At 33.7% G+C, this 25179-nt stretch overlaps 1 long non-coding RNA gene across 3 annotated transcripts in view; it reads left to right on the top strand.

Annotated features, from left to right (window-relative positions):
• The first annotated feature begins 4747 nt into the window (after positions 1 to 4747).
• Positions 4748 to 25179, top strand: part of LOC146998662 (uncharacterized) — a 192814-nt gene continuing 172382 nt past the window's right edge. For all 3 annotated transcript variants that reach the window (XR_015039663.1, XR_015039662.1, XR_015039661.1), the window contains exon 1: positions 4748 to 4912. This is a non-coding gene — a long non-coding RNA (uncharacterized LOC146998662). The remainder of the gene's footprint in view (positions 4913 to 25179) is intronic.

The raw sequence follows: 25179 nt of genomic DNA, 5'->3' as shown, positions 1-25179 counted from the left end.
AAAAAACGCCCCTTTGAGCGTAATATAAAATCTGAGAACTTACAGATTCCCCTCCTTTTTCAAATGTATTTTATTTTACTTTATTACTTATTTATTATTTCGAGTTTAGGCTGGAATTAAAATGTTACTCGAAAACATGTACTGTAATTAATGACCAAGAACAGGATTAATAATGAATTCTTTTAGAAGCTGTGAATTTTAATCATCTGCAGATCTCAATTTTCCTTGCAACTGTAGATGCACAAAATAAATTGTATAAAATATGAAATTTACACAAACACGAGACACCAGGGCCGGCTTAACCATTGGGCAGAGTAGGCAACTGCCTATGGCTAGGGGTCTCGCGCGCACAAAAGAAATTCAAAATGTTTCATAAAAGTGAAAATTTAACTGGAAAATGTGTATCCTCAATGACAATAGGTATTATTAATGCTTTTTTTAATGCATGCTGTCAGTTAATGAAATACTTCATGCTTACAGAACAGAACCATTTAGTATCGAGTAGTAAAACTAATAATATGGATGCGTTACGTAGCATATTGTATGATATTGTTACGTTTTTTTCTTCTGATACCAGTTGTTACCTTATTTTCTTCCTTAACGTTCGTGTGGATTTGGAGTGAATAACAACGACAGCACCTGATGGAATATCGAAACACACTTTATTTACCAATATTAATCAGGACAGCTCCAAAACACTTTTACAGTCGTCGAAGATCTACTATAAACAGGCTGAAGCAATCAGCGACATAGCCACTATAACAGTGGCGGCAGCTTCACTTCAAAGCACAAGAGTACAGATCTCGACTCTGCTCGGTCGTTCTCGGAACTCCACGTACTCTCCACGCTACAACTCGCGATGCACTCGATGACACATAGAGCACAGCTCCCGACTCTTCGGTTCAGTAGTTCCCGGATCTCAACACACTCTCTCGACGAGGCACTAACCGCGATACACTAAGAGACTCCTTCGGTAAACTCGATCGACTCGAGACACTAACTGTCTCGCACTCTCCCTCGCACTGCGGACCAGCAGGGTTTATATAGCTTTCGGCTTGTGTTCGAAAACATTCTGACCTGGACCGGTAAGAATTCGTTCCAGAAAGTTCTCCATCCATCCATGGTAAAATCGCCAATTTTGTCGCCAAATGGGGGATTTCTTGCCAAATGTGGCACCTATATCAATATAACATTGATGTAAAAAATGCGAGAGGCCAGTCTTACGATAATGAGTCAAATATGTCTGGTTGTTACAGTGGTCTACAGGTGCATATTAAGAAAATAAATCATCTCACATACTACGTTCCATGTGCAGCGCACTCACGGAGTACATGCTGCGGAGAGCTGCGTTGGAGAAATCTCATTCTTCGGATTTGTACAGGAACTATGCAACTTTTGTTCGGCTTCAACTCATCGTTTGGCAATTATGCAGAAACATCTCGAAAAAGGTGCCGACACAAGGTGATATGCAAGAGCCGATGCGACCAAGGCTTTGTCAGAAGGTGACAAGAATGTCCAGAAAGCTTTTCAATCTATTTGGTGACGATGAGGCATCGCAAGCGATTCACGAGGCTCGATGTCTATTAAAGGACTCGAGGGGGAAAGAACATACCGTAATGGCAATATTTTGGGCTGCCGTACTAGATCGAATCAATGGTGTCAATATATCTTTACAAAATCCAACTATTGAACTTCGAGCGGCAGTCGATCTTTTAAAATCTCTTTTAGATTTTTTTGCTATCACAGCGAGAATTATTTGACGATTACGAGATGAAGGCAAATGAAACACCGATACCGAATATAGTGATGAAAATCAGCGTGTGATAAGAAGAAAAAGGCATCACGATGATGGATCTGCAGAAGAAGTTGTGTTCAGAGGATGAGATAAGTTAAAGATTGAAACTGATTTACCTGTACTAGACATGCTGTATGTAGAATTGTCGCGGCGACTAGAAGCTTATAGGAAAATTAATTCTGCGTTTGGATTTATAACAGATTTCATGACAAAGACCAACGATGAATTTAAAGAGGCTTGTACAAAATTTAGCGAATATTATTCCGAGGGCATTGAGCCGAGTTTATAAACGAGATGGTGTGTTGAAGTACTTCATCTTACAATTAGAGGATGCGGAGACTGTGGGGAAAGATAAAATTGCACCTGCCGAGGAATCGATTAAATTTATTTTTGATACTATGGTACAATCAACTTTCCCGAATGTAATGATAGCATTACAAATATATAAAAGCTTGATGATATCAAATGCAACGGGTGGACGTAACTTTTCAAAATTAAAACTAATAAAAAACTGCCTTCGTTCGTCAATGTCTCAGAGCCGTTTAAATTCATTGTCGATAATGACGATTCAAAACGATATATTGGAAAAGAGTCAATTTTGAAGATGTATGAACGATTTTGCACCCGAAAAAGTTAAATATTTAAACTTAATATACTTGACAAAACTGCTTTCTTTCGTTTATTGTACTTTGTTGCATTTAACAAGAATAAAGTTAAAATTAAAACATCCACGTCTCATTTTATTCACATCCCTCCATGAACTTAAAAAGTCCTTATGATCTTGAAACGGCTGGAAAGGGGCTCCGAGAATTGCATTGCCTAGGGGCCCCGACATGGTTAATCCGGCCCTTCCAGACAAGAATCACTGCCCACCATTTCGCTGCTATGTTACTAAAATAGAGCTACACAAAAGAGTTGTGAGAAATATATATTCTAGCACCAGTACTCAAGTGTATCTGGGATGCACCAATTTTTATTTCCTGTCAAGAAACTTAATTATTTAAATTTGTGTACTACCAGGCAATTAAAATGAATTGAAGTGTTTCCCTAACGGGAGGCATAGGAATAAATTTTTTCTACGAGTATTAGGCTATTGGCGATTGAAAGACCGATAGAGGGCGTTTCAAATTCGTCTGCAACTGCTAATAGACCTGAAGTCTGAGTTGTTCTTACTGAGTTAGCTGCTCTTGAAGCTCTAGTATTACGATGGATAAAAAACTGCAGATTTCAACAATTTTGAAATTTATACAAGGTACCAGTTCGAGTAATTGTATAAAAGAAAGGGAAGCAATTTTGGCTTCGAAACGATTGATAATGTGCGGTATTAAGGCCAGGAAAGGTGAAGAGGTCGCGATACAAGCATTATGTCTTCAATCAGGTTCGACTTCTTCAACGCCACACGTGGTTAATGGAATATTCATTAAAAATGAAAGCAGATGGAAAATTAAGTCATTTCATTGCAGCTGCAAAGCTGCATCAGGCGAATCTGGCTGTGTTTCTGTTATGTTATTCTGCTGTGAGTAAGTAAAATTTAATAATTTTGAATTAGTTAAATGTGTTATGTTTTTCACTCAGCTATTGCGTTTCTATTCATTAAATAAGCAAATAACCGTTCTTGATATAAAATTTATGTTATCTAGTATCAGTATTTGCATTGATTAGATATTAATTTAACCCTAGTTGACCAGTTCTGTTGAAAATTAAAATTAACTTTGCGAAATCATTAACATTACAGATTTGGTGATTAAGTTTGCAATTCTGACTGATCACGGTGACCTCAAATTTTGAATCTGGGAATCTGAGAATTATTACGACTTAGTTAGGAGGCTGTCGGTCCGCAGATGCAGTCTCTTGGTGTTGAAATGCAATTTCTGGAAATTTCGCAAAACGGATGTTAAATGTTGTTGTTGTAATTCTGCTGCCATGTAAATGAAATATTTAAAAAGCGTTTGTATGTGGCGTTTTATGGCTCTTGTGATGTGGAGATATCCAAAACAAACCCTGACACGGAATATTCAGATAAGTATCATTTTGTTCTGTAAACAAAATGTAGTGCCTTTAAATTTCTCTGTTTATTATTTTCAGATTCTAGCACTGTACAGTAGTCAGTAATTACTCTAAGTCTTGCGGTTCTTTTTTTCTTAACTATTCGGTAGAGACGCCACATTCTTTATCAGTAGCCCTTCTTATCAGTAGTCACACCCTTCAGAGCCCCTTTATTGCTTAGGAATTTAGAGGGAAAGTGGGGATCTCTTGAACATTGATAAATACAGATTGTGATATTTGTAACTAAAATCCCCGACGTTTTTCAATTTCCAAATTTAGAATTATGAGCAAATATAAACACAGTGTGCTTGAATTTGTTTAACTAGTACTAAATTAAATTAGGACAGTTAAGCTAATAAATAAATATTTTATTTAATTAATAAAAAATTAATTAAATTAGAAATAGAATAAACCCTATAATTTATTTATTTATTTTTGCTGATGATTTGTCTGAAATATACATAAATTTTTGGGAACGGTAATGGTTAATGCTACTTTAGGTAAAATAATATGTACGTCTCTGTGATGTTATGTGTCTTTTGTACTTAGATCTCAAGATAAAAGCACACACATTGCTATGTTAGGACTTACTTTTTTTTTTAACTTAGCTAAAGTTTGCTTAAGACACTAATTTTTGCAAATGAACGCAGCTTGTTTCCCTTTTATCTACACTCATGGACACAGTCGTATTTTAGGAAATTTTCTTTTCTCGCTATAACTTTTGGGCCATTTATTTTAATTTTATTTTGTCCTTTCTTTTCGTCCTGGCCTTTTGAACTGGTATAAAAATGTACGAAGTTCCTTTTTACTCTCCTCTGAAATATGAAATTACCCTCTTTCTATATACCTTTCTTTCGCACCTAAGATTGATTTTTCGCTCATCGGTGCAAAAAGACTTAGCGGATGCAAAACGAGACATCTTACTTTGTCTGTATGTCTGGGAATCTGAAATTTCTTTAAAGAAAGGTAATGAGATTGTAAAAAATGTTTCTAGTAGAAATAGACTAGCTACCGCCGTAACTGTAGTCTGCAGAAATCAAGCGGTTCTCGGTATCAGTTTTGTACACTAAAGTATGTAAATAATGTCTTTTACAATTTTGTCTATGTGCGAGCGCTAAACTGCTAATTATGGTAACCCTACGCACAGGATGGCAGACGGTTTGCGTTCGAATAGTTTGCAGTTGTTGTATTGTCTGTATTTGTTTACTTTTGGAGTCTGGGTCTCGTGATATAAGTTGTTTTTGTGGTGTAACGTGGAGTTTTGATTTTATATAATTAATAAATTTTTCCATACACTGAAAAAGACCATATTATAAATGTGTTATATCCCGAAATTTTGGTGTAACTAAATTAATTTATTACCGTTATAGACGGACCAAAAAGTTATTTATTTCGCTATTAATGATAGTGCAAAAAGAGTGTTGTCAGATAATCGAAGTGTAAACCGGTTACCTTGATTTTATAATTGGGAATGGAAAGTAACACATCTGATGAAAAAGAAAGTAAGTATGAAAATTGCAGTCGAACATTTAATGACGGTACCAAAGTGTGTAATCATCTCTCAGCACAGTGTTTGAAGACAGGCAGCTGTGATACATGCAAAATTTGTTTTACGGATAAAACTAATTTGGATGAGCCTGCCTCTACCTTACAGAAGCTTACAGTTTGCCATACTGGAAAGGAATTCAAAGATGCATACACGTGTGACAGTTGCAGTAAAACATTTAATTCTGAATGTGAACTCCGATTCCACAAACATTGTGAGGCTACTAAATCTCATGTTTGCGTAGCGTGTGGAAAAGTTTTCAACACAAGTTGCAATCTGAGAAGACATTCCAGTACCCACATTAAAGAAAATCTTTCCCATAGTGTGTTGAACACTTCTAATGCTGTAGTTAAAGTTGATAACCATGTATTTAAGTATTCAAATTCTGAAGAAGAATTTTCTGATAATGCACTTGAAACCTGCAACATGGAAGTTAAGGTTGACACTAATGTTTCAAAAATCTCTAATACTAAAGAAGATTTTACTAATGCTGTGACCAAGTCACATGAAATCTGTTCTGAATGTGGTGAAGTATTTTCTAGTGAATTTTTATTGAACGAACATTGTAGTACTCATTATAATGAGGCAACATATAAATGCGATATATGTGGCCAATGTTTTCTCAAACTAAATGCCTTTTCTATTCATTATAGTGTGCACATCAAAGAAAAAGTTTTTGAATGCTCGGTATGTAAAAAGAAATGTTTTAATTTAGGTGCCTTTAGAACACATTGTAAGGTACATATTAAAAAATTGCTCCCTAATAATGTGAATAAACAATCTCTCGAATCTGGTACACAAAGTAATCTTAATGAAGTTTATAAATGTGATGTATGTGATAAAACGTTTAGGCAAAAGGGGGCAATGCTTAGGCATAGTCGTTTTCATACTGGTGAGAGACCATTTGTATGTGAAATCTGTGGGAAAGGTTTTGTTGAAAAAAGCAGCCTTTCTCAGCATTATTTTATTCACACTGGAGAAAAGCCTTATCAGTGTGAAGTTTGTAGAAAGCGATTCAACAAAAATAGTGCTCTTAAAAAGCATTCTCTCCTACATATAAAGACTGCATCTGTGGATTCAAAGCCTTCCAATAAAGAAGAAATGTATGCATGTAGAAAATGTGATAAAACTTTTGATTTGAAAAGTAGATTGAGGAATCATCTTCGATATTGTTGTCGTGAAAAATCTTTTCTGTGTGAAATGTGCGGAAAATTTTTTGGTGCAAAAACTTCTCTGAGACAGCATCAGTTACTCCATACTGGAGAAAAACCTTTTGGGTGTGAATTGTGTGATGCACGGTTTCCATATAAAAGCGCTCTTGTCAAACATTGTTTGTCTCATATTGATACCCCAAAAAACAGTGCTTAGTTAAAAAAATGTAGCAGCAAATAGATATATCTGATAGTGCTTTAATATTGAGGCAGGTTTACATTTTCTGTTTGATTAAAAACATATTTCTAAAAAATATATATATAAAAATTGTCTGAATGACATAATATAAATATTTGTAATTTAAGATTAAATATCTGATAATGAACAATTTTAGTAGCAATTTTTGGTACTTAAGTGTTATCCCATTGACTGGCCAAGTGGTGCAATTTAGCACCAATTATGAATGGCCCCATAATTTAGAATTCTGCTGTCATGATTGACAACTGTTGCTGCAGTTTCTACCAGCTGTGGACAGGATAATACATAGGTACCCAATTTGGTAAAATCCTAGTATACAGTGCAACCTTGGCGCAATTTTGAAAATTATCACCAACACCAAAATGATCCTACTCGTTGTATATGTCCTGTTTACTGCTCATCATAAACTCGCCAAAAGTAGCCAAATTCCTTGTGCACCGAATACTAGGATTAAACCCCCAATTTTTAATTAGGAAGTAAGAGATGCTATTATATTTAAGCTGTTCATAAGGCAGCTTTAACATGTATGCATTTGAGTCTTGTGAAATTTGCATGTAGTGATGGAAAATTTTCACTTCTGTGATAAGTGCAGTTATGTTTTATGTTTTAATTTTTTTTTAAACTTTTTGTTTAATAAACAGAATTTGTTCCATTGATATGGAAGTATTATGAAAAAAATTCTTAATACATAATTCAACTGATACCTGCAACATAATATAATATATTCATACATCATTATTTATGTTTGGTTTTTTTTTGCACTCTTAAGAATTAAGAGAACAATTTCGCACTGGAATGTCATTTTTATCCTAATTTTTATGTTCGATGATGATCAACAAAGCAATCAGAGGTGGACTTGTGGGATAATGCAAGTCAAAATTATGAGAGTTGAAAATAATTTAAATATTAAAAGGGCACTGAAATCTTTAAAACCACAAATAAAAAAAAAAAAAAAAAAAGATTTGAGATTAAAAAAAAACTCAAATATTTGTCTTTTACCATTTGAAATTTTTGAATCCTAATCTAAAAAATTACTGAATGTTTTATTCAAAACTTTGGAAATTAGGTTTAATGATGTTTATATATTTTATATTTAAAAAAAAAAAATATAAAAAAAGGGCATTTGTAGCAGTTTCAGTGGACCTGATACACCAGTAGTACTTTGTACCAATCCTAAACTGCACTCTGAATTTTCTGGAGAAAATTTAGTATTGTGTTTGTATGTTGAAATAACATTTTCCCTTTATCCATGTTTTCACTTCATGTTTGAGTTTTCAGAAGAGTGTAAAACATTTGAAACTGTTATTTTTTTATTTGCACAAATTATGTGGAGGGAAGTAAATTTTAATATTCAGAAGATTTAATAATGTACTTTTTTTTAAATTTTATTTATGTGTTGTATTGTGCTAATAGTATTTTTAAAAATTTCTTTTCTTACTTTTATTGTTCATTGGATGTAGATTTCAAATTTCGTTTTAATCACTAACTTATTAAATAAAAGTTTATTTTCATTATCTTTATTTTTATATGAAGAAAGTGAGAAGGTACTTTTCTGTTATGCACCTGCCACACAGTCTGGCAGGTTTTTTTTCTTTTTTTGTGTGTAAATAATTTTTAGTTACAAGAATATTTTTTGCAGATGGCACACATACAAAAGCACTTTTCCTTTATGCATGCAGAAGCACACCAGCGGCCGAGCGGTAAAGTCGCTGAACACTGGTAGTTCGGTCTGAGGTTCGAATCCCGCAAACGAGCTGGCTGCATGGGCATTTTTTGGGTTTTCCCCATGTATAATGTGTATATGAGCCAGGTTTCCTTAGAAAGTCCTCCATGAAGACATCCCTCCCCTTAGGCAGATAGTCGTTGAGGCTTTGCTATAATTACACAAACCAAACCAAACTAAACCTTTATGCATGCACACACAGTACTTTCTGTTATGCTCATACATCCCGAAATGCATGGTAGGTGCGTAACGTAAAAAAGTACCTAAAAATATTTGTGGTTCAACTTTTTTACTTGTTTACTATTATTATATAATTGCGATTTAAACAGGAATTAATGCTTTTCCTCTTTTATTTTTCTTTATTAGGACTTTAGCAGTATATACATATGTATGTTATTTTATTTATTTTCTATAGATCAAATATTAATGGCAATTTTGCAATAAGCCAGTACCAATTTCCCAATTATATTTGCTTACTTCACATGCTTATATAGTCAAAAGTCGTTAATCCGGACTTCGGCGATTCCGGATTATCGATTTTTCCGGATTATAGATCATCAGTTTAAATCTCGTAAGATGGCATGCAGAAATTCTAAAATTAAAAATATCAAACTGTAATTTATGAAATAAAGAACAATTATGATCTAAAAGGTATCAAAATTTAGAAAAAAAAAAAAGCTTAATATTTATTTGTTTACTTTATTAAACATTTCTTTCAATGTAAGTTGTTTAAGTTGCTTCGTTTTATGAGATAATACTTTCTCTTTAATTCTATTAACAGACATAATTTCTTGTTCAGTTACAAAGTTCCGCTGTTTAAGTCCCGTAATTGCTGTGCCGAGAATGCCGATTAACTTGTCAATCGAAATTTTTTCGTTTTCACTAACCTCTGTGTCACCTTCTTCGTGTCTTTATCCATTTTTTGATGCAATTCAACTTTTTGTTTGATGGACATCGGAACATACTTTCGTTTTGTAGATCCTTTGGGAGCTCCAGTATCGGAAATTCTATTTGACATAATCGAAATTTCAAGTTTACTTTTATAAAATTGCTCCTACAGTCTGCAAAAAATAATAAGCCGGAAATAATTCGAAGATTAAGGAACAACGCAATCATCAACATTAACTGAAATAGATAATTTTAGCATATACCGTCTGTTATACATAAAACGCGCACGCGAAAACGTATTCTGCGCTTGCGCACACACATATGCGCAGTCGTAAAGGTCTTACGCGCAAGCGTAAACACCTATGCGCATGTGTCAACGCGGAGCATGCGCAGGAAGTTTTTAGCTTTGAAGTCCGGATTATAGATCATTCCGGATTATGGGTGTCCGAATTAACGACTTTTGACTGTATCACAGTCTTATAATGTAAAAAATATTTTGACATTTTCAGTATTTGATTGAAATTAGCCGTCAGTGAATTACTATTATAGATTAGTCTTTAAAAGGTTTTAATGTAAAGTTTTAAACATCATAAATGTTTTTCTTTCCTCATCACTGGAATGTTACAGTTAAATGTATTTGTTTAAACTTCATAGCTGTAGTGTAGAATTGGGTGCCCCTTCGATTAGCGCGATAATTTTTTTCAAATTTCGGCGATGAAACCTTACTTCTGGTTACCATGATAGTTTTAACTTTGTTTTAGCTTCCTGATTTTATTTAAATGAAAATAGATTGATGTGTACATGGACAAATTTAAGCCAGTGCGCAATGCCTAGTTTGTGCTATTCTAGGATGTTTTTTTAAGTGAAAACAGATCGATGTGTACATGGACACAGAGTTTATGTAATTCTTTGACTTCTTATTTTGATTTTGAATAGCGGCCATCTTGAATTGTGCCTTCCTGGCGCCGATCTTGGCGTCAAAAAAGAATCGCCAGAAAACAAGGGGCACCCAATTGTAAACTTTTACCCTTCAACTTCATAATTTAATTCGGCTAATCTTTGGAATATGATAACAGGTAGTTTGGCGACATTTTGGAGGCGATACAGGTTATTACCTAGGACTTTGGGAATAATGTGAGAAGTACTCAGTTCCGATTACGCATTATTTTGTGTGAGGGAAATGAGAGATCATGAGATATGTCATGCGACATTAATGGACGAATCACTGTTCTTTACTCGGAAAAGGGTGTAAATATGTGCTGTACAGCATTAGTTTCATCCTATGTTCTGTGAAACAGTGTTGTTCAATATTTGGATCCCATGGCCCTATATAAAGTAAATCCGACATTTTTATTCCGTTTACTTGTAATTGAAAAGAATTGCTTGATTGCGGATAAGTATGAATGTCCAACATGTGGGTATGAAATGAGATTGTGTGAAAGGAAGGATATTACAGATAGTTTGAATGGTGGTGCAAGAAATCTGGTGAAAATGGACATTTTGTGATCCGCCATGCACTCAAGATTCTGTAGAAGATTAGGTCAGTTAGTATTTTTAATTATTTGAGGATATTATTTTTATGCTTTGTTCTAAATGTAAGGAATAAATAAATTAATTTGGTATTATTGGAAAATTGTTATTAGCAATGATTTAGTTTAAAGTAATTAGGATAGTAAGCTAATTTTTATTAATTTAATGTATGTGCTTATTTATATTTTAAGTAGTGGTTTTTAATTTAATTATATTTTAATTTAATGATCGTGATTTTGAGAGTTATATGTTTGTAGTATTTTGGAATACGTTTGAGTAGAAGTGAATGTGCATGGAAAGAATTTAAGTATTTGACACTAAGTATTTGGAACCATTTTTAATGTTTGCATTAGAAATTGGTAGGTGAGGTTTATAATAGATAATTTAGAGGGAAAAGTTTTTGGATATTTTATTTATTTTATATGTGCAAATGTTCATCCTTGGAAAGGGTATATACTTTTTCGTGATCAGGTAATTTCATATATGTCCTTTTTACCTAATTTAAAGATTCACAAAATTTTCATGCATTTTCGTGAAATTTTTCGAATTAATGAGAAAAAAGCAGTGTCCATGGATATAGTGAAGAGTGTGCGAAATGCCATTTTTGTGCAATTATGGGATGTTTTTTTAAGTAAAAATAAGTCGACGTGTACATGGTTTAATTATATTTTAATTAAATGATAGTTATTCTGTGAATTATATGTTTGTAGCAATTTGGTAAACGTGTCAGTGGAAGTAAACGTGCATGGAAATAATTTAAATATTTGAGACTAAGTATTTGTAACCATTTTTAAAGTTTTGTTATAGATTCGTTGGTGATGTTTATAATAGATAATTTAGAGGTAAACGTTTTTGGATATTTTATTTATTTTATACACGGAAATGTTCATCCTTGGAAAGGGTATATACTTTTTTGCGATCAGGTAATTTCATATATGTGCATTTTACCAAGTTTAAAGATTCACAAAATTTTCCTGCATTTTCGTGCAAATTTTTGTAATTTATGAGAAAATAACAGTTTAGATGGATAAAGTCAAGAGTGTGCGCAATGCCATTTTTGTGCAATTCTGGGATGTTTTTTTAAGTAAAAATAAGTCGACGTGTACATGGTTACTGTGTATGTGCGATTTTGAAAAACGCAAAAAGGAGTTTGCGATTCTGCACTTTTTCCCAATTTTGCAGTTAATATTTATCATGATTAAGCAGTTTTGTTCCATAAAATTTCTAGCATAAGTAATTCAGCTAGTAGATTGTTGGAAAAGTGTTGAGTAAATAAAAAGAAAAGAAACATGTCTTTACTTCGTGAAGACAAAATGGAGGTGGAAAAAAAAAAAAAACAGCCCTCTGTTTTTCTCTGTTATAGCACTATATATTACTGTAGCAGAGTTGGTCGCCAAATTTTCGCCAAAAAATCGCCAAGTTACCATAATCGAAAGATCAACCTTTAATTCATAGGATATTAAGTCTTCCAATGTTTCAGTAATTGATATTACATATTTTTACCTGAACTTTTTTCTATGGATATGTTGTCGTATTTGTTGCATAAGCAAACATCCATGCAGTCATTTAATCATAAATAAATACACATTTATTATTGATCACACATATTATTTAAATGTGTTAATTATTATATATACAGTCAAAAGTCGTTAATCCGGACTCGTCGGGACTTCGGCGATTCCGGATTATCAATTTTTCCGGATCATCAGTTTAAATCATCAGTTTAAATCTGGTAAGATGGCATGCAGAAATTACAAAATTAAAAATATGAAACCGTAATTTATGAAATAAAGAACAATTATGATCTAAAGGGTATCAAAATTTACAAAAAGAAAAAGCTTAATATTTATTTGTTTACTTTATTAAACATTTCCTTCAATGTAAGTTGCTTCGTTTCATGTGATAATACTTTCTCTTTAATTCTATTAAACAGACATAATTTCTTGTTTAGTTACAAAGTTCCGCTGTTCAAGTCCTATAATTGCTGTGTTTAGAATACCGACTAATTTGTCAATCGAAATGTTTTCGTTTTCAATAACCTCTGGGTCACTTTCTTCACTATCGGAAGCGAATTATAATGACGAGGAACTTGATTTAAATCATATCGAAGACGGAGTATATCGAGATGAAATACTACACTTAGTACGGAATTATAAACCAAATAAAATAAAAACATCTGCTCTGAAGATAAGGATAGTGCTGACAGATCAACTTCCAATCCGCAGCGTGAAATTGATAAACAGATTTCGGATTTCAAAACTTACTTTCGCTTTGTAGATACAAATTACATATTAGTAAATATATATCGGAAATTCTATTTGACATAATCTTTCTAATCTATCATAATCTAATAATGACGTTTATGCCCCCCCCCTCTGCCGCAGAGCAGCGTGAAATTGATAAACAGATTTCGGATTTCAAAACATACTTTCGCTTTGTAGTAAATATATATCGGAAATTCTATTTGACATAATCAAAAGTTCAAGCTTACTTTTATAAAATTGCTCTAACAGTCTGCAAAAAATAATAAGCTGGATCCAATTCGAAGATTAAGGAACAACGCAATCTGCAACATTAACTGAATTAGATAACTTTAGCTTAGTGTATAATTCCGTTACACATTAAACGCGCATGCGCACAAACATATTCGCAGCTGTGAGGGTCTAATGCGCTCTCGTAAACGCCTGTGCGCATGCGTGAACGCGACGCATGCGCAGAAAGTTTGTAGCTTTGAGGTCCGGATTATAGATCATTCCGGATTATGGGTGTCCGAATTAACGACTTTTGACTGTATATATATTTAAATGCATGATATGGCTGGCTAGAAGGTTAAGCTGCATTTATCTAATTTTTAATATCTGCTAATTATTATTGCTCTTATGCACATACACAGAGTGGGCAGAGAATAAAATTTTAAAATGAAACTTATGAATTAAAATAACATATGCTTAAAGCTATTAAAGTAACATATGTTTTAATTTTCTACTGTAAGTTGGAAGGACAGCTTGAAACATTTTTAAAGTTCTAAGCATCTTTTAGAACATGTAGAAGAGATTATCATGTATTCTACATTAAAAACGTTTTAAAATTTATTGATTTTCTTAAAAAAAAATAAGCAGTCATTGAAAATTTGGAATAAAATGTGCAATATTTAAAAGAAAAATGCTACAGATTGGATCATACCATACTATATAAAATAGTGTAATTTTGTTATTAAAAATATATAGTGGGAAACAAATTAGCCACAATTTTAGCTAATTCTGACAAAATAATTTTTATTTATTTACTTTTATTGTTGTTGTAATGTTGTATTAGTATATGTAACCAACAATCACAAAATGATTTTCTTATAAACTCTCACACTGTGGAGGTACTTTATTAGGACAATTTTTGTAAGCATATACATCCCACTTAAGATACTGTCCAAAAAGTCACCCAATTTTTCTGTTAAAACTATCTACCTTTGAACTCCAGTGTCCACAAAGGCATTAATAAACAAATATTATGCATCCAAAATTTCAGGGACTTCTCAACTACCTCCTGTCGAGTATATCATCATGCTGCGTGACCTGTCTGGCTGTGAGAGGGGATCGTACCTCATATTAGACCCATTTTGAGTTCAATATTATAATGTAGATTTTGGACATCCCTGCACTATGCATTTTATTGATAATTATTACTTTGTATGGTACACTGCTCAAAAAAAAAAAAAAAAAAAAAAAAAAAATGGGACAGTGCTATATCTCCTGTTCTACTGGGGCGATTCACGAAATTCAAATTGCGTTCTTCATGTCTCGAAAGCGCGACTTAGGATATATATTAGATTTATATATAGCACTATTCTAACATAGGTATTTTGGCACAAAATCGGACTTTTTCTGAAATAACATACCAATTTTTTTACATATTTCGATTCTACGACTCAAATTATGCCAGAATACCAAGTTTCGTAAAAATCGTACGAGTAGTTTTTGAAATATTAGCTCTCAAAATTTTAGCTTCTCAATGTTAATTGAATTTGGCAAATATTTATTTATATCTCTTTTTTTATTAAACTTTTTTTATTTTTTCTCTCACATTTCGAAATTTAGGTTCATTCCAAATAAAATTTACCCATTTTTTGTGTTTTATTTTTTAAATTTCTATTTTTAAATAATTTTTATATATTTTTCGAAAACAATTTTGAATTATAACCTATAAAATTTTTACCATCATCATAAAGTAGGTATATTTTTAAGCATATCTGAAAAAAATTAGACTTTTTTTATTCAAAATTTTCTAAGATATACAGAAATTTACATATTTTCGCGTTTTGAAATTTGGCATCTTTTTTTTGAGCGATAATAACGCCAAATGTGGTCTATGGATTTTTGTTACACTGTATTGCCACAGCTATTTTTAACCTTAAATTTCAAGTAAAATTTTACGAAGAATTAATTATATGACATTTTTTCCCTCAATGATCATAATAAATATTTATTAATGCTATATGAAAAGCTATTTTTTTAAATAAATTGTTTAATATTTTTTTTAAATTTCTCTCTCTCTTTTTTTTTTTTTTTTTTAAATAAGAGTAAATTTTTGTAAGAGTAAATTTTTACCTTCGGCGTTTTATCGTCTGCTACTTTACTTCGTTTAAATCGAATTTAATCGAATCGTTTAAATCGAATTCGTTTAAAATACTTTACTTCGTTATAATCTGCAGCTACTTAATCGCCGGATAAGTCAGCAGATTTCGTGGACAAGTAAGAATAATTATATAAACGACACCCAGCATTCTGAATTCAATTAACAACGAGGATACGATGTTTATTAAATGAATTCAAGAAGTTTTAAAACATAAAAAATCAACTCATTTTTTATCCTAAAATGTATTTTTGTGTGTAGCGTATTTTCATTATTCTAATTTAAAATTCTAATAATTCTTAAAATTCTAATTTAGAATGTAATTGTCAAGAACTGATTCCTAATCATCAGTAATATAATAAGTAATTATTACGGTTATTAATAAATCCTTCTTATAAAGTAATTGCAAATATTTCAAAAAACTTTGTCTGAATGCAAATATTTTTCTGTGCAAATATTTTTAATTTTATATTAATCAAGATTGCACACGATATTATTTATTTGCACTTCAATTCTTAACGTCAGTTCTAGTAGAAGTTACAAATCAATTATATTTAATTAAGGATTGGATTGGATTATTTAATTATGGCAAAGCACACGAGGGCTATCTGCCTAAAGGGAGGGATGCCTTCGTGGAGGACTTTCTAAGGGAAACTGGCTCGTATACACGTTACACATCGGGAAAACCACGAAAACACCCATGTAACCAGCCCGTTCGCGGGATTCGAACCTCGGACCGAACTACCAGTGATCAGCGTCTTTACCGCTCGGCCGTTTGTGGGCCTTTATGAAATGGAAGGCGATAACTTTATTTAAAATGATTGTCAGAAATACCAAAATGTTTCGAAAAGTTGGATACTTTTTAATATACTTTCAGAATGCTTAAAGAAAAAGAGAAGAAAAATAAATTTTTTCGTAAAATTTAGTATTTGTATTTTTTTTTTTTAATTTAAAACTTTTCAATGTTATGATATTTGATTCTTGCGATTTCAAAAATAAAATATTTGACTAAAATATGAATAACATTTTAAGAAACCAAATGTAGGATAAAATTGTGTAAAGCAATGGGCACAATGATAAAACTGTTTAAAGCAGTGTGCATCCTAAGTTAAAATGTCGGTTATACATCTCTCTTATTTATATATATCTTGTCTGAACGGAACATTGAAAGGCGTGTAAAACTGTGCTTTACTGTATTTTCTCATTTAATATAGTATGCAGTTTTCAAACTCATCGTAGTCTGGGTTACAAAGTATTCTTCCGAAAGAAACTCAGTTCAAATAAATAAAATCAAATTCTGGAAAATTGATATTAATAAATATATTTAAAATGCTCAGTTCGAAGGAATAAATAGAAAATTTTAAAACAATTATCTGAAGAGACAATGCAACACAAACAATTAAAATAAAAGTATAAAAATTTAAAAATTACCTAAAATAAAAGCTATGACGAAAAATATATATAAAGAAAACTATTTGAAAAAAAAAATAAACGCTGCACCTTTATTTACGCAGTTCGAATAGGTAAATAGAAATTTTTAAAACAGTTATTCGAAAAAAAAAAAAAAAAAAAAAAAAAAAAAAAAAAACGTGCAACTTAAACAATGAAAATGAAATTCGAAAAAGAAAAAATTACTTAAAATAATAAGTTATAATTTAAAATATAATATAAAGAATATTATTTGGAAAAAAGGAACGCTGGTGACTTTTTTTTCCTCTCACGGGAAAGGAAACTAGGTTGCCATATATTAAGAAGTTCGCCAAGTGAAGTATTCTTCGCGCAAACTGACAAAAAAGAGGCGTAATTTGAGTCGTAGAATCGAAATATGTAAAAAAAATTGGTATGTTATTTCAGAAAAAGTCCGATTTTGTGTCAAAATACCTATGTTAGAATAGTGCTGTATATAAATCTAATATATATCCTAAGTCGCGCTTTCGAGACATGAAGAACGCAATTTGAATTTTGTCAATCGGCCCAGTAGATCGGGAGATATAGGACTGTCCCTTTTTTTTTTTTTTTTTTTTTTTTTGAGCAGTGTTCATCTCTTTCTCTGTTATACAAGTACCAGATTTCATTAAAATCTGTCCATTAGATTTTCAGAAACTCAACATAATGTGTAGACTGTCTTAATTTTGCACACGCATGTGTTTTTCAGTTGTTTGTGATTTCATTTTTTTTTATGCTAATTTTATTTTTGGTGTAAGATACTTGAAAAAGAAAAGATAATGCAGGAACACCTGGTGAACCAAAGCCTGAACACTTGATAAAATGGTTACAAAGCTAGCAGCATTAAGACTTTTCCTTGACACGAAGCTCAATAACCTAATAAAAAATGCGATTAAACCGGAATAAAATCAAATGAATGTGGATTTATTGTAGAGAGAAGAGCAAGATTCTAGAAAAGGGTGACAGGAGATCCGGTAATAGATGGCATATTCACTCTGCAAGAAATAAAAGAGCAAATGTCTGAATGCATTTTCGTTCGGAACTCCACACGAGAACAGGAGCTGTCAATGGAACAGCAAGTACATTTGACGGTGTTTAATCAAAATGTTTTATATGCCAAAGAAGAAGTGTTAAAGGTGTCCATTCAAATAGATATTCGGAATATTATACATTTTGAACTTTATAACTGAATGGAACTTTCTAGAACTCCAGTCCTTTCATTAAGTCCAAAATTATTTTTAACAATCTGCGTATCAGTGGCTTAATGTGAGAGGCATTTTACAACCTGAAACATATTAAAAATTATTTACTTTCTGCCATGCAACAGTCAAGGCTTACTGATACTGACATATTATCTATAGAAAACAAATTGGTGCAAAGCATTGATTTCGACGAAGTGATTAAATGTTTCGCAGTTAAGAAGGCTAGAAAAGGAAAGTTCTAAATTATTTAACATGTTTTCTAAGCATCAAAATAGTAGTTTGTTTTTTCGTAATTATTTATAAAAGTGATTATTTGTTAATATGATTTCAAATCTTCATATATGTATGAAAGTTTTAATACAGATATTAAACACTAAACGTCAAATGTTATTTTTTTATGTAGTTTCACTTTTAATTTAGGGTTTATGGGGGTGACACCAACTCTAATGATACCACTATATATAATATATATGTTACGGTGAAACACCGAAATCTGGAAAATGTCGACTTTCACCGGTGAATGTCAACATTTACATAGTCGCTTGGTGTATGTCCGAAATATTTTCCAAATACTCTCTTATTTCTGACTTAACCGGTGAATGTCGACATTCACCATGTACTAATGGTACTAATGGTACTAATCATGTACTAATGGAATATTATATTTCCTTTTCCATAATTCATTCGCGAAAAAATGCACTTGAGACTCAGAATAAGAACTTAAAACACGCAGTACATTCAAAATGAGAAAGGAAAATAATAGAAGTTATAAATTTACCAAATTATGTGATTCAAATCTTATTTATTGCAACAACTTAAACTATTTTGACACTTTGAATTGCACAAGAGGCTCTTGCTTTTACAACTGCATTTATTTGTGGAACACTTCCTTTTGGAATGGCAGCGTGTACATATACTCCTCTCTTTTCGACCTACACCAGAGCATATCTGTGATTGTCGACATACACCGGTGAGGGTCCGAATGTACAAGAATGTAAAGAAATATTCGATCTTTCACTGACGTATTTGGTGAATGTTGACATTCTCCGGTGAAAGTCGACATTCTCCAATTTCGGTCTTTCGCGATAACATATACATATGTTTTTGTAATGAAAGGTAGATTCAAAAATAGTATAATCAAATGTTAAACCAACTTCAATTAAATCTTAAAGACCAAGAGAAAAAATGATAATAATTAAAATATATGAAAACTATTAAAATAATTAAGTAAATAAATAAAAGAATATAAAATTGGAACCAAAATATTTTCACAAAAATAATTCAACGACGGCAACTTGTGCAAAGATAGATCACTCACAAAACCCACCCTCTCCGTTTCTAGATTTTATTAAATATGAAATCCGAAAAAATTCAAATTGAAACAGAATCATTATGTCAGCAATAAAGCTAATTGAAAAGACAAAATAGGCAGAATAAAAATAAAACAGAATTTAAAAAAATCTAAGTTTGTTCAATAATTAATATATATAAACAATTTGTGTCAAAAGATGGAAAATAGGGAGATTTAATACACATAATTGTAGCCATTTTGAAAGTATGGCATAATGCAGTTTTACAGACAGACAAAGTAGAGAGGACAATGCAGTTTTACAATTACAATTAGTGGTTGGAGGAGTTAAGAGTTGCCTCCTTTGGCGAAAAGACTAAATGAGGTTTTATTTGGCGAGAAGCAAATTGTGCCAATTGTGGTAAACAGCCACAAAACATACTTTACTACGATTCTTTTAAAAGAGTGAATTCTTTAATTGATTTCGAAGGAAGTTAAATTTCTGAACAGTATGAAACAACAGTAAAAAGGGAAACAGTAAGGATAGTAGAAAAAGAAAAATTTTCACACTTTTAAGGTACAAGGGATTTGAAGCGAAATTGGCCTGTTAGTCAAAGCGTTTTGCTCTGGAAGACATATATATTATACATATGTATTATATATATTATTATACATATATATTATACATATGTATTATATATATTATTATACATATATATTATACATATGTATTATATATATTATTATACATATATATTATACATACGGAGAACATATATATTATATTTTTATATAAGTTACTGATACGCCTGTAACCTAATCACAGTTTAAACTATAGCATCATGCATAACTTTTACTTTTAAAGCTGGTAATTAATTCCAGTTTTTCTAAACTGCAAGTTAATAAATTAAAGAAACATATTCTGTTTTTTCTAACTACGATATGAACTTTGGATTTATTTCCAACACAATGGCTCTGTTTAAATTTGAATTTTTTCTGTTTCATATCTAATACAATCCATAAATGTTGAAGGCGTATTTTGTGAATGATGTAGTCTTTTATTAATTTAGAGAATATTGTTTAGAGACTTCGCAGAACACCGAAAGGTATCTAAGTTTTATAAATGTAACCGATTGAAATGTTTGAGTTTGGCCTTTTCTCTGACGAAGTATGGGCTCGAAACATTTTAATACGTTATATTTTTCGGCTACGAATTTCAGCCAAATTCGGTCTAAGCATTCCATTTTCATAAACCTTCGTACCAGTTGCATTCCTTTTCAGTTCAATTTAAATTACTTTTTTGAAAAATATTTTGGTTTTATTTTTACTTTAATATATTTTAATAATTGCTATTTTTTCCTCGGGCCTTTCGAAGTGTGTGTACATATATATATATATCTTTTGAATACTACAATACGACATATATGGATACATTCACTACCTGACATTGAGCAACATTGGCAACCCCAGAAAGAGTTTGCAGAACGTGATGAAACTTGGCAAACAGAGAGAGACAGCAACGAACAATAAGTTATCTTTATCTCGAAATGATATGGATAATACAGAGCGAGAACAGCGTCGGGTCAGTAAGTTGTAGGACATCCTTGGACGGCGATAGCCAAAGCAAAACATTTAGGTGCAGAGTAAGTGAGACTACGGATGGTTTCCTGAGGAATGGCTCTCCATTTCCCGTCAACCATTTGCCAACAGTTCGTCTTCTGAACGCGGCGATGGCAGGGTTTGCAAATGGCATCCCAAATGTGTTCGATTTGTGAGAGATCAGGAGAAAATGGTGGCCTGTATACCTTGCAGAGCACGTTGGCTGATGCGAGCAGTGCGTGGTCGGGCGTTATCCTGCTCATAAAGAGAATTGGGCACTCCCTGACGGTAAAGGAGTGTCACTAGCCGCAGCACATCATTCACGTATCTTTGGGCCGTCATAGTGCTCTAAATACGAACTAGAGGTGATCTGGAATTGTACGCAATAGCGCCACAAGCCGCGTTGTCGCGCCGTGGGGCATTCCACAATTGCTGTCGCATTGCACCTATCTCCACATCGATGTCACACTCGTACGCAGCGACTATCATTGGAGAAACTGAAGCGTGATTCATCAGAGAACACGACCCTGTGCCATTCCGTCGGCCACATCGTTCGAGCCCGGGACCGTTGCAGACGTTGGCGCCTATGATGTGGGGTCAATGTGGGTCAATCTTTACAAACAGGATTATCACTGTCTTCCAGTTCAACTTCGGACACCTGAGGATGAAAAGAGTCTTCCCCGTCTTTTTCTTCATCTTTTCGTTCTCTTTCTTTAATCTCGTTAGATGTTTCATCCATCATTTCTTGATCTTTCTCAGACAGTTCATTAGCTACTTCCTCCATTTCTTCAGCCTTTGATTCTTCAGATGCCACTTCTCTTAAGCTCCCATTTTACGTGTCGGAGTTGCTCTTGCACCTTTTCTTGGCCGACATTTATTTATTCTCGTCGGGTTTTCTTCTCTTCCAGTCCGGCTTTCATCTCTTTCAGTCCGGCTTTGATCTCAGCTGTCATCTCTTTATATCCGGCTTTTATCTCAGCCAGTCTGGCTTTCATTTCAGCCTTCATCTCTTCATATCCGGCTTTTATCTAGGCTAGGAAGTCCAACAAAGTCTTCGTTTCTTCCGCCATGGCTTTCCTCTGCAGGTGGGTCACTGGCATTCACTCGCAAATCCTACTTCTGACACCAGTTGATGCGTTATTTTCTTCCTTCACGTTCGTACGGGGTTTGTATGGATTTGGAGTGAAAATAATGACGACACTAATTGATGAAGTATCGAAACACACTGCATTTGCCAGTATTGTCAGGACAGCTCCAAATTCTTGGTTTACAGTCGTCGATGAACTACCATAAACACGCTGACACGATCAGCGACACAGCCTTCAGATTATCAGGCTATCACGGTGGAGACAGCTTTACTGCAAAGCACCAGAGTACAGCTCCCGACTCTGTTTGGTCGTTCTCAGAACTCCACGTACTCTTGGGACTCTCCACGCTACAACTCGCGATGCACTCGACGACACACAGAGCACGACTCCCTACTCTTCGGTTCAGTCGTTCCCGGAGCTCAACAGGCTCTCTCGACAATACACTAATTCGCGATGCAGTAAGAGACTCCTTCGGTGCACTCGACGACCCACTCGGCACTCGCTGGCCGGCTGTCAACGCGATCGACTCCGCAGCGATTGACTCGCTAGACGAGACACCAACTCGATACTGACTAACTCGCAGTTCAGACGAGGCATTATGACTCGCCCTCTCGATGAAACACACTATCTCGCACTCTATGCGAGGCACACACACTGACTGCGGACAAGCTGGGTTTATATAGCTTTCGGCTTGTGTTCGAGAACATTCTGGGCTAAACCGGTAAGAATTCGTTCCAGAAGGTTCTCCATCCGTCCATAATATATCGCCAATTTTGTCGCCAAATGTTTCCAAATGGATGATTTCTCGCCAAATGTGGCAATTCTGCTTTCCCTTGCCATTTTATGGGAACCCTAAAACTTCTTTGCGGGGAAGCCATCTTACCTCGCCTGTACATTTCCGTAACAATATATATAAGCAGCTTAAGTGTTTGTCGGTGATAGTTTATAGTTGCCACTTGGAAAAATGAGCGCGGAAATTAACGTTTTCATAGTTTTTAATTAATATCTCGGTCGATTAAAGTCGTACGAAGATGAGAACGGTAGCGATTTATTCGGAGAATTTTTGGAATCCGATGATACGCGCGTCGAACTTCAACTCGGCGTCCTTCCGTAGATATTCGAGAAAAAAGAATTTGGAACGTATAGCCAAATCGCTCTAATAGGGAAAACCCAAAAAAGAAAGTGGAAAAAGTAGGGGAAAATTAGTTTATAATTAATATCTCGGCTAATTAATGTTCCACGAAGACGCGAATGGTCGAAATGGCGTGCCACGGACTTGCGGAATCGAACGGTGTGCTTCGCTAAGCTCGGAAGCCAGCCGTTTCGGAGGAGATGATGTATTCACCCATATATATATGCGGCTTAAGTGCCTGTTTGTCGCCGATAGTTTATTGGTTGCTTGCGTAACTGTACTAGCCAATGGGGTGAAGTTGCCACGGCACAGTGTTGCCGTTTCAATTGTGACGTAGATAATTTCCTGTAAAACTTGCCTTTGCTATGACCATCCATAAGTCTCAAGGCCAAACGCTTAAGCGTGTTAGCATTTTTTTACCTGAGCCTGCATTTAGACACGGTCAAATTTATGTTGCCTTTTCAAGAGTTCGTGAACGAACGGACGTAAAATTAAAAATAATTGATGGTCCTCTGCAAGGCGAACTTAAAAATGATGGAAAGATCTACACAAGAAATGTTGTGTACAAAGAGATCTTAGCCATGTGATTTAACATTTTATTATTTAATCACCTTTATTTATTTAGTGGTGGCTCTTAAGAAATGTATCGCCAGTTGTTTCCTTCATTGCACTCTACTTTAAGCAATTAAGCAAGTAGAAGGGGGAAACCCCGTGGGTCCTAAAAAAAGGGTTTTCCTCGCCGCCTGCCCTGGGTAATTCAGTTTGAATTAGCAGACACCTTTGCACAAATCATTTTAATTACAATTTATAATATCTAGAATAGCATTGATCGCCGGGCTTTCTAGTTACATTATAAATACACAGTTGTCTAAAACATGATTATGAATATCATTAGGTAAAATTATTGTTGCAAACTTCAGTTAATCATTTGTTACAATTTCATAGATGAAACGTATAAGGTATTTCTCCCACTTTCCTAGCGTGCCTTCGTGGTGTAACGGTAGCACGCTGGGCCGGTATTCCTGAGGTCCGTGGTTCGATTCTCGGTGAAGGCGGTTGCATATTTTTCATCTTTTCTGCTTCCAATTAACCTAATAACTCTACAAGTGGCGCCCGAACTAAAAGGGTTGTGGATGATGATTCTCCGCACCCTGGATTTGGCGACTAGTTCCCCTAAAACCCTAGTCGCTCTTTAAAAAGGTGAGTATATAAGGTATTTCTCCCACTTCCCTAGCGTGCCTTCTTGGTGTAACGGTAGCACGCTGGCCGGTATTCCAGAGATCCGTGGTTCGATTCCCGGCGAAGGCGGTTGCATATTTTTCATCTTTTCTGCTTCCAATTAACCTAATGGCTCTACAAACGTACGACAGAAAGTTGGTGACTATGCAAATTTCGAATTCTTACTTTTAGAAAATCGCATGGTAACTTGAAAAAGAGTCAGAAGTAAATGTATGCTACCAATGAATTATGTTAATCAGAAATTCTAAATATTCTGAACATGAGAGTATAAATCCGCAAGGGTGAATTTTTTGTCTTGTCTCAAAGATACCATAATATTTGGATCTCGAAGGTTTTATACCTAGAAGATATTATTGCAGAATTCAGTATCGCGAAAGTTGCAATATAGTTTGAAACTGCAAAAAGAATTTTCTTGAAGCTTTAAGTAGAATTTGAAATGATGTTCTGGATGCACTGCAGGAGGCTGCCTTTGCCTTGTGGTTGCACAAAAGAAACGAATTTCACATCAATACAGTTCATATTACACAGCCCGACTAGCTTACAGTTCAGCTCTGTTGCAGTACAGAAACAAGTATATTTCACCAAACTGTAGTTTGACATGTTTAACATAGGGCTGTTCAA

This window comes from Stegodyphus dumicola, chromosome 2, assembly GCF_044657685.1.
Source record: "Stegodyphus dumicola isolate Sdum_Otavi_A_Nest chromosome 2, ASM4465768v1".
NCBI classification, from domain to species: Eukaryota; Metazoa; Arthropoda; class Arachnida; order Araneae; family Eresidae; genus Stegodyphus; species Stegodyphus dumicola.
Note: the sequence above shows the minus strand (reverse complement) of the source record. Positions and strands in the feature narration are given on the sequence as shown.